Genomic DNA, 11,210 nt, shown 5'->3' on the forward strand with positions numbered 1-11,210 from the left:
AGGAGTGGCTGGTGAGTTTGAACCACCAGCCTTCTGGTTAGCAGTCAAGTGCCTTAGGCACTATGTTACCAGAGCTCCTAAGGTGCCATCAAGTTGGTTCTGACTCATAGCAATCCTAGGTACAACAGAACAAAGCACTGCCCAAGCCTGTGTCATCCTCACAATCGTTGCTATGCCTGAGCCCACTGTTACTGTTACTGTGTTGATCCGTCTCATTGAGGGTTTTCCTCTTTTTCACTGACCCTCTACTTCACTGAGCATGATGTCCTTCTCCAGAGACTGTTCCCTCCTAATGACACATCCAAAGGACATGAGACAAAGTCTTGCCATCTTCATTTCCAAGGAGCATTCTAGCTATACTTCTTCCAAGACAGACTTGTTCATTCTTCTGGCAATCCAGGTAATATTCTTCGCCAAGACTATAATTCAAAGGCATCAATTCTTCTTTGGTCTTCCTTATCCACTGTCCAGCTTCCACATCCATAGGAAATGAAAAAACAAAACCTCACTGCCATCAAGTTGATTGCTACTCATAGTGACCCTGTAGAACAGAGAATACCTGCCCATAGGGTTTCCAATGGTATACAACTTTATGGAAACAGACTGCTTCATTTTTCTACCACAGAACCACCAGTGGGTTCAAAATGCTAATCTTTTGATTAGCAGCCATATGCTTTAACCACTGTACCATAAGAGCTCTTTGCATACACAGAAGGCAAGTGAAAATACCATGTCTTGGGTCAGATACACCTTAGTCCTCAAAGTGATAGCTTTGCTTTTTAACACCTTCAAGAGGTCTTCTGTAGCAGATTTGTCCAATATAATATGCTGTTTGATTTCTTGACTGCTGCTTTCATGGGCAACTTCAATCTTTTCTCCATTTATCATGATGTTGCTTATTGGTCCAATTGCGAAGAATTTTATTTTCTTTATGCTAAGCTATAATCCATACTGAAGGCTGTAGTCTTTGATCTTCATCAGTAACTGCTTCAAGTCCTCTTTGCTTGCAGCAAGCAAGGTTGTGTTGTCTACATATCATAAATTGTAAATGAGTTTTCCTCCAATCCTGACATCACATTCTTCTTCATATAATCTGGACGATGATTCTTCTAATATATCAGAGAGAAATCATATGAAGAACTTCATTTAGAACTATTTAGTTGGAAATAAAGTGAAAGATAAAAGTAGGTCTATTTGATCATAGTGAGTGAGTTCTTTCACTCTTTAGCTTCAGAGCTATTAGGCTAGATATTCATTCAGCTGAGACCATCTGTATGGTGGAGTCAGCAGATGTGAGCCGCATGCACTAAAGAATCCCCCCTAATGCACTGAAATACCTACACTGGTATTTAACAACTGATCTCTCAGAAGCTACATCAAGAAGGAGATCATCAAGATGGCTGCTGACTCTAAGAAAAGTTTCAGGGTCAGCTGCAAATTCACTTTGGCTCTATCCAACTCTGCAAACAATGAACATGCTCAGCTGCTAACCAAGTCTGGTAGTTCTAGTCCACCCAGAGGCACCTCAGGAGGCCTAGCAATCTACTTTAGAAAAGCTAGCTGTTGAAAACCCTGTGGAGCAAAGTACTGCTAGGATATATGTGGGGTCACCATGAGTTGGCATTAACTCAATGGCAAATGGTAGAAAAAAGAAAAAATCCATTGGTCAGGTGACCAGTCATCCAAAGAGCTCACATATACAGTATCAAAGTGAGTGCAGACACATACTGGCACTCCAAGGCAAACAAATGGATGGCAGCACCAATATCATGAACATCCTTGCTTGCTTCTTAATTTGTAATTCAGTTGATTTTAAGTATATATATTGTTCTGATATTATGTATTTAGACTCTCAAGTGTGAATTACCAAGACTTTTTATGCAGAATGCAGTACTCATATTTTCTTTTCTGCCAGTTGACTAGTATTCAGACTTGTCTTATGAGGATTAGATGTTAGTAATACACCAATGCCATTTTCTGATTTTAATGGACAGGTTGTGGTTATGTAAAAGAATGTCCTTGTTGTATCTGAAGAAGATGGAGCACTGTGTTGACAACTTACTCTTCAAATACTTCAGAATACAAAAGGTATTTGTTCTGTACTTACAACTTTTCTGTAAGTTTGAAATTGTTTCAAATTTTACACATTTTAAAAATTGAAAATTTCAGAAAAAGTAAAAGAGGTAGCAAGTCCAAGAAAATGACAGAAGTCTAACATTTCCCAATAGAAGTCCTAGGCAAGGAGAATTGTTTCTGAGCAGGAAAACTCCTCCTAACTGAGAGTTGTCTATATTATATTAGGGGAAAGATCCATGTGTTAGTCTAAGAATACCCTATAGATGAATCACTGTTTGTGAAGTAAAAGAAAATAATTATTACATCACTTCTTTGACAATCCAAGATGTTATCCAATCAAGAGAGAACAAATTGAGACATAACCAGACTCCTAAACCATCTTGGTCAAATATTTTTAAAGCTTCCTGGTCTTACTTCACAGAAACTTAATAGCAAAAAGCGTCTCCCAAAGCTGTTTCGTTGTGGGAGGGAGGGTGAAGAGAATTACTTCTAGCTGAATACATACGGCATTAATAATGCATGAAAAAAAAATCACTGAATTGCTTCATAAAAAAGGGAGCAAATTTTATTTATCAATCTTTCGGAAAAGAAAAAATAACTATCATTTACTAATAACAAAAGCAACACTGCAAAATTTACTTTTACTGAATCCTAGTTACATGTTAAATTTTTATTTTCAAACAAAACTCATGTTGTTTGCTGTAGTTACAGCATCTAGCTAAAATACAGGAAGTTTTCAGAAAATACTTCCTGATTTATTAATAAACAGATTTACCAAGTACTTCAGATATTCTCGAATGTAACAACATAGAGAGCACAGACAACCAACAATGATTTGAACTGGGCACCAGAACAAGCCTCGGCACAAGTACAGTCACTCTTTATAAAAACCTGAAAAGGCTACATGCATAATAAAACCTAGGAAATTAAAAACAAACCTCTAAGCTATTTTTACTCCTGTACTGAATAAATATTCTATACTTCTTCCTGTCTTAACCATGACAATCACATAAAGAGAATTTAACCAATCAGTTGCCACTGAGTCAATTCCAAGTTAGGGAAACTCCATGTGTATCACATTAGAACTGAGCTCCATGGGGTTTACAATGGCTGATTTTTCGGAAGTAGAGTGCCATGCTTCTCTACTGAAATGCCTTTGTATAGACTCAAACTGCCAGCATCTCAGTTAGCAGCCACGTGCCTAATGATTTGCACCACTCAAGGACTCCCTACCAATAAAACAAGAACATTAAATTCATTAGCAAAAAGTGAAGGGTGATGGGTGTTCTGTTCATTTCCTATTCCCTCTAATGGATTCAAAGTATTCTTTTTTTATTTGCTAAATCACTACAAATAGAGGAACATTTCTAGTTTTTTTAGAGCAAGATTATTTCCAGCAACTCATTCTAAAACAATTTCACTGTGTGGTGTAGTACTTAGTGTGGCTTTTCTACCCATAAGTCTTAGTAAACTCAGGTGGAATTTGCCATGAGCAACTGAGGAGCTCCTGATTGCTAAAGTTGTCCACCTGGGGTATTTCTGTTGGGCGTGGCACTTAACAATGTTCTGGGAGGTTCCTGCTCTCTCTCAGGTGCTTAGAGTTCTGATGCTATGATTGGCTAGTTTGGCCACTCTGCGGGGCTCAAAAGGAGCCCTCCTAGAGACAGAACTCTCTCTGCTGGCTGAGGAAGGACATGCCCCTAAGAGACATGTACTGCTGGGAAAGAAATGCAAGACACGTGCATTGCTAAGAGAGACACCGAGGGACATGCACTGCTGGGATAGAGACTATGAGAGATGGTGGGTTGGGAGAGAAACTGTTTTTCCTGAACTTGAATTGTAGCCTGGTGCTTCCCTAATAAACCCTATAATCTGTGAGTTCTATGTGGCCACTGCAGTGAATTATCGATCCCAGGAGAGAGGTGGTGGGTGCTTTGGGAGGAAGGGCTGGAAGGAGGCAGCATGTCTGGCCTTGCAGTAATAGGCCTTGGGCTATTGATGGTGATTCTGTCTTTCTCTTGTGGGGTTAGAGGAGGTCAGAACATGTGGCCTCCTTGTCTTTTTTGCAGTGTATTCAAACAAACTGGAGGCATGGCAAAACAAGAAAAGCAGTAGCTGCTAAGTAAAGTGACCTGCGTTCTGTTTTAGGTCTCTCTCCAACAAGCAAATCTTTTAACCACAAGGGCATTCTACATTCTATGAGTAAATGACTTTATCAAAAGTATTTTGTTTCATTTTGAGCATTTGAAGAGATTGGTTGTTTTAGGCATCATTAGCTGAACACAAGCACCATGTGCACTGTTAGAGGCAAACTGCACAAACAAATTATCTGGAAGACGATGGTAGAAAGTTAAGTACTAGGAGAATGGGACTTAACGAAAGTGAAGTTTCAATTAATGCGCCTCTCCTTGGAAGGAAGATGGGGCAATCTACTTCCGTAGTTGATACTGCCTTGGAAACCCAAGGAGGGGTTGCTATGAGTCGGGTCTGACTCGATGGCACATAACAACAACATACTTCCATGGGTGACACAAACAGTTAAGTGTTCAACTACATAGAAAAGCTGACAGTTCAAACCCAAAGGTACCTTGAAAGAAAGATCTGCCTTCTGGAAGTTCATAGCCTTGAAAACCCTATGGAATGCATTACTCTGCTCACATAGGGTCACCATGAGTCAGAATCAACTTGATAGCTATTTTTTTTTTTTAATATGCATTTACTTTAACATAAGCAGTGTGCTCAGTGAGAAACTGTAACTTTACAAGCTTTTGTATATTCCTAACTTTTATCTTGCATGTCCTCTTTCTGGATGCTAAAGCTCATCAATTTCATACCTGAAAGTCATGAGCATTTTGTCATAAGTAAAAACTGGTGTGATGAAGTGGTCTTTAAGAAAAGATCGTAATGTCAAAATGAGAGAAAGATAAGCAAACATAACCACCAAGGGTTGTTTCAGGATCCTGGGACCACAAACTAAAAATTGAGAGTAAGATAGTCTACTCTGGGAGGGTGACTGAGCAGACATGCATGAATGGGTAGATATGTAGAGAGCGAGAAGCAATCTGAGACACAGGCCAAGGGTATACGGATAGCCAATACACCAGAGATGACTTCATGATGCATGAACTACTGTAACAAGAGTCTGTTTTAACACTTGCTTTTAATGTTACTCACGCCTCCCCCCTACCTGGCAACTCCATCTAAAAGCATTTATATTTTGAGTGTCCCTTGAGAGAATGTATTTATGCGTATGGATACCCTAACCCCATGAAGTAACAACTCCCAAATCTTCCAGAGCCACAGTACCACAGAAGTCAGAGAATATCTCTATGGGAGAAAAATGAAAGAATAAAATTCCAGAAAGCAAAGATGTGCCCTCTCTTTCCAATGCTTTTTTTCACTGGAGAAGAAAGAATAAAACTTCCAAGAAACACTAGAGAAGATCTAAACTGCTTTTTCAAATTAGCCCATGGAGAATGATTTAGTATATAAGGACAATACTCAACAAGATCTGGTATGATTTATACTTTATTAATGTGCTTTTATCTAAAAGTACAGCACACATAACTTGAAAAGAGCGAAGCTAGTGCCTAAGGACCTACCCTTTCACTGATTGGCTATTCATTCTCACTAGCATTATATCAAAGCATTCATGTGCCTTCTGAAGAGCCAAGTAGAAATTAGCTGATTAATTGTATGTCAAATCATTTGCTTTGTTGTGCAAATTTTGTATGTATATGTGTGTGTGAGGGGGATCTAATACAAAAATACATATTAAATATATCCAAGAGGTGGGTGAACCACTTTCTGTAATAGGAGTCTGCAGTCATTCAGGTATAATCTATGAATGTAGTACTTCAGCAATTGCCACCTCAAGCCCAAGAAAATTTACAATGGGAACAAGAAGAATAATTAAAATCTATTAACAAACCTACCAAGTAGCAACAATATTATCAAACCTATTGTTAACTCAGTTTTATCTCACATATAATAAACTACAGCTCAGAGAGATTAAAATAATTTGCTCAAAGTCACAAAGCTATGAAATGGGTGTTTCTGAAATTAATACAGACCCCTCTGACTTGAGAAACTGAATTTTAATTCTCATGAAATTCAGATTTCTGGATCCCAGGGAGGTTGAGGTGACTCAACCAAGCTGTCTTCTTGAGATGATCTTTGAACATTGAGCCTTGAGGAAACTGGTTTTTGAAAAGTCACTTTTTAAATCAAACAGTGGTCTAGATAAATTAGTATTTTGCCTAAGGCATTGAGCTCTTTTAAAATAATTACGTGCAATTTCAACAAAAACTCCAAAGCTCAGTAATTATTTTATTGGGTCTTGAAGACAATGCTGTATGGAATTCATGACCACAAATCATTTTTTATCAGTTCTATTCCATGTTCCTTTACCCATGTTAACAAGACACGGAATAGAAATACTTGGAAGTTGTTTCCTCTTTGGAACATTTTTGATGCCCTAGTCAAAATATTAGGAGCTCTGGTGGCATAGTGCCTAAGGCATCTGACTGCTAAAGAGAAGGCTGGCGTTTCAAATCCACGAGCCACCCCTCAGAAGGAAGGTTGGATTAACTACTTCTGTAGTGATATCATCTCAGAAACTCAAGCAGGGGTCGCTGTGAGTCAGATCCCACTTGACAGCAGTGACTTTGGTGTTTGTTTGTTTTTTTTAAAATCAAAATGTTAAGGAGGCCTGGTGGCTCAATGGTTAAGCACCTGGCTGCTAACCAAGTGGTCAGCGGTTTGAACCTACTCAGCTGCTCTACAGGAGAAAAGACCTGGCAATCTGCTCCCACAAAGATTACTGCCCAGAAAACCTGATGGGACAGTTCTACTCTGTCACATGGGGCCGCTATGAGTCAGATCAACTCCACAGCACGTAGCAACAACAGTCAAAATGTTATCCCGATTTGTAGACTATGTATTAAATAAAAGTCAGTCAATTTCTATTACTGGCTGGATATGTTTTTTGTTTTATCAGACTCCAAAGACCAGAGTTGGTAGCTTCAATTAAGTAGACAATTACCAGACCAGAGAAATAAAAACCACTTTCTCATTGAGAATACGATTTAACTCCTTCATTTTCATGAAAGTCCCATAACACAGGGATCAAGGAGTGGTCTGGTCAAAAAGATCCTCAGTTACTGCTTCTTGTCCCAGACAGAAAGACTTTGGTATGTGGACAAGTAGGAACGGGGTCTACTAATGGGGGCCGGAAGAACCTAGATCCCTTTTTATGATTTCACAGTGAACTGATGAACATAAAATGTGGTTCTCAAAAGGCCAAGAGAGCTTTCTCAAAGCAGTTCCCTTAATCACTAAAAATTAGGTCAGCCGTTTTTAAAACTTTTTGGTCTTAGGACCCTGTTACACATATAAATTGAAAACCCCAAAAGGCATTTGTTTATGTGAGCTCTATGGCATTTGACTGCTAACCATAAGGCTAGTAGTTCAAACCCACCAGCTATTCCTCAGAAGGAAGGCTGGCCAATCTACTTCCGTAGAAATACCACCTTGGAAACCCAAGTAGAGGTTGCTATGAGTCGGAGTTGATGCAACAGCAGTGAATTTTTGAGTAATCTATCAATAGAAGCTCTGGTGGCACAGTGCCTAAGACATGTGATTGCTAACCAGAGTGTTAACGGTTCAAAGCCACCAGCCATTCCTCGGAAAGAAGATTGGGCAATCTACTTCTGTAGTGATACCACCTTGGAAACCTGAGGAGGGGTTGCTATGTGTCAGATCCGACTTGATAGCAGCGAGTTTGGTTTTGGAATCTATTAATATTTATCATATTATAAATTAAAACTGACAAAAATTTAAAATGTTATTAATTCAGTTTAAATAATTAACATAAATAATGTATCTTTGCAGAAAATAACTACATTTTCCAAAACAAGAACATTTCCTGAAGAGAGTGACATTGTCTTACGTTTTTTAAAATCTCCTTAATGTCTGGCTTAATACAAGACAGCAGGGTTCTCACAGCTACACCTGTAATCAGTCTGTTGCAATGTAATGTTTTGGTTGAAGTATATAAGCAAATAAGGAGGTCTGATGGCATAGTGGATGAGGCTGCTAACCACAAGGTCAGTGGTTCAAACCCACCAGCTGCTTTGCAGAAGGAAGATGGGCAATCAACTTCCATAAACATTTACAGCCTCAAAAACCCAATGGGGGTCAGTATGACTCAGAATTAACTCGACAGCAGTGGGTTTTTGGTACAGACACTTAGGAAAGGAAGATCTTAGTTAACGTTTACAGCTAATTGTGGATATTATTCTTTGATAAAACAACAACAAAACCACTTCCACTGGGTCAATTCCAACTCATAGTGATCCTATAGAAGCTCTGGTAGCACAGTGCCTAAGGCACTTGACTGCTAACCAGAAGGCTGGTAGTTCAAACCCACCAGCCACTCCTCAGAAGGAAGGTTGGGCAATCTACTTCCGTAGTGATACAGCCTTGGAAACCCAAGGAGGGGTCACTATGAGTCAGATCCGACTTGACGGCAGTGCATTTGGTTTTTTATTTAGAGACCCCATAGGATGGAGTAGAAACCATAGGGTTTCCAAGGCTGTAAATCTTTATGGAAGCAGACTACCTCAGCTTTTCCTGCAGAGCAGCTGGTGGGTTCAACTGCCAACCTTTTGGATAGTGGCTGAACATGTTAACTACTATGCCAACAAAGCCTGTTATTCTTTGATACTGCACCAAAAATTCAACATATGGTGGTTTCTTAAAGGTTATTTGAAATGTGGAATCTGAAATCCTATCCATGAACTTTTCACACTCTGTTATATTAAAATCTACTTGTTATTTTACACACACACACACACACACATATATATATGTGTGTGTGTATATATGTATATATATGTATATATATATATATACACACATATATATATGGAAGTTCTGGAGTTCTGGTGGCGTAGTGCCTAAGGCATTTGACGGCTAACCAGAAGGTGGGTGGTTCAAACCCACCAGCCCCTCCTCGGAAGGAAGGCTGGACAATCTACTTCTGTAGTGATACCACCTCAGAAACCCAAGGAGGGGTTGCTGAGTCGGATCTGACTCGACGGCAGTGGGTGGGGGTGTGTGTCTATATATACACACACAGGTGTATATGTATGTGTGTGTATATATATATAATATATTTATATATTATATATATTACATATATATAATATATATATATAAATATAATAAAACAATTATTTTATATATATATAATAAAACAACAGACCTCATCAGTCTATCCTACAAGTTAATTGGATCTTTTAACCAGGTATTTAGAAAATTATTATTTAGAAAATGAGCAGATCTTCTAAATGTTTATGCATTTCATACAATACTAAAAAATTCTATTCATGCAACACTGACTTTAACAGAAAAGTCATCAAAAGTTGGTAAGTTACAAATTCACAGTGACAGATACAAGCTTTCTAGAACTCTCATCTTTCCCTGGAAGCTCAAAATTTTATCACTGATAACAAATACTGTCAATTATTTTCCTTTAAGTAGTAAGCTCAGTTCATTCATTTTTACTAAAATTTCTGCCAAATATTCAAATTTGAATACTAACGGTTTGTCTATCAGCAGTTCTTCCAATCATCTTTGGTGTTCCGTGAAAACAAGACCTAGTATAGCTTGCAACTCAAAGAAGTGCTTCTTCTTGAGGCAATCATTTTACTCTGACATGTGTCAGAAATGCTTTCTGAATACTTCCCATCATACACAGAGAATACTAAAAGGCACATTCTCAAGGGTAAAGATTAATAAAAGTCGATTTGCTGCTTCATCAAAGACATCTGCAAACAAAACTATCCTCTTTTTTATTAATGCAAATATGTGGTGAGGAAGTGTCCGATAACCCGGTTTGGTGCCATGACTTTGATTCGGTCTGAGAAGCCAGTACTTTGAACCATCATTGCTTCTGCATCAACATGCAAATATCAACACAGTGAAAGGATGAATAGTATCACAGTATTATTATGAAGATAGTTTTGACCTGTGAATACTCTTTTCCCTTAGGTATTAATAGATGTCCACGATCTCATGGCTTCCCTACACTCTACCTACCTCCAACTTTGTCCCAAAACTTCTCCAGGGCATCTTGCTCAGTATTTAAGGGAGTACTTAAAAGTTCTTTTATTGTCTTGTTGTACAGTTTTCTAGGGATGCAGTATCACAGTACAAGTATCTGCTGCTTTTCTAAAGTTTGCTTTATGTCACTTTGCTTTTAAAAAAGACTTCCCTCTGTGTGTCTGTCCCTGTGTCTCTTCTCTTCTTATAAAGAAACAAATCACATTGTATTAGGGTGTACCCTACTCCAGATGACATCAAACTCATTTGGCAATGCTTATTTCAAAGAAAGGTCACATTCAAAGGTGGTGTCATTAAAAAAAGCAAAAAACCAAACTCACTGCTGTTGACTCAATTCTGACTAACAGAGATCCCCACTTTGGGCTTCTGAGGCAGTATATCTTTACAGAAGTAGATTGCCCAGTCTTCCTTCCGTGGAGTGGCTGCTGGGTTTGAACTACCAATCTTCTGGTTCGCGATCAAATGTGTTAGGCACTGTGCTACCAGAACTCCTCATTAGGAACTTCAATGTATCTTTTTAAGGGATGCCAGTAAATGTGTAACACTTGTCCTAAAGAGATGGGGAAATGAGAACACAAGTCTTCCTGCTTACAATCTGGGAATAAAAATATACAAAGAATAACAAATATTTATTGATTATAAAAACATGAGTAAATGGTTTAAACTCCTAGTATTATGCTTTCTAAAAAGAGCAAAAGTAGTTGGAGTCCAGTAATAATGAGACTCTACTTCCCCAAGCAGGTCTCAGTCAAATGCAAAGAACTCTGTTCTTAACTGGCCCTGTTGTTGTTGTTGTTGTTGTTGTTGTTGTTGTTAAGTGCCGTCTAGTCGTTTCCGACTCATAACGACCCCATGCACAGCAGAATGAAACACTGCCCGATCCCACGCCAGCCCCACAATCCCTGCTATACTTGAGCCCATCATCGGAGCCACCGTGTCAATCCATCTCAGTGAAGGCCTCCCCCTCTTTCGTCGACCCTCCACCCTACCAAGCATGACATCCTTCT

At 38.7% G+C, this 11,210-nt stretch overlaps 1 protein-coding gene across 1 annotated transcript in view; it reads right to left on the reverse strand.

Moving 5' to 3' along the window:
- Positions 1–11,210, reverse strand: part of TTC27 (tetratricopeptide repeat domain 27) — a 393,959-nt gene that overhangs the window by 159,008 nt on the left and 223,741 nt on the right. The gene's annotated exons all lie outside the window — the stretch shown is intronic.

The sequence above is a fragment of the Orycteropus afer genome, unplaced genomic scaffold, assembly GCF_000298275.1.
Source record: "Orycteropus afer afer isolate SDZICR_OR568_19922 unplaced genomic scaffold, OryAfe1.0 scaffold00054, whole genome shotgun sequence".
In the NCBI taxonomy this organism is placed as follows: Eukaryota; Metazoa; Chordata; class Mammalia; order Tubulidentata; family Orycteropodidae; genus Orycteropus; species Orycteropus afer.